The following is a 329-nucleotide window of genomic DNA, read 5'->3' on the forward strand; positions in this document are numbered from 1 at the left end:
GTGTGTGTGTGTGTGTATGTATATATATATATATACATATACTTAATGGAGGGCACAGCGAAACCTCACGCCCGTCTCCCTGCTTCAGGCGAATCATTCAAACTTTTTGGCCTGTCTATCGGTGTCCCTGACCAACAAGCATATGTCATCCCAGGCTCTCAAGTAACAGCTTTTCATAAAATTCACCCGCAGGCAATGTATTCTAACTTATCTCCTTTTCTGTCTGTCTGTCTGTCTGTCTGTCTGTCTGTCTGTCTGTCTGTTTCTCGCTCCCTCATTTTAAAAGATACTTCAAGTAAATGGTGAGAATTTTACTCGATTGATTAAAC

Source organism: Octopus bimaculoides, chromosome 19, assembly GCF_001194135.2.
Source record: "Octopus bimaculoides isolate UCB-OBI-ISO-001 chromosome 19, ASM119413v2, whole genome shotgun sequence".
In the NCBI taxonomy this organism is placed as follows: Eukaryota; Metazoa; Mollusca; class Cephalopoda; order Octopoda; family Octopodidae; genus Octopus; species Octopus bimaculoides.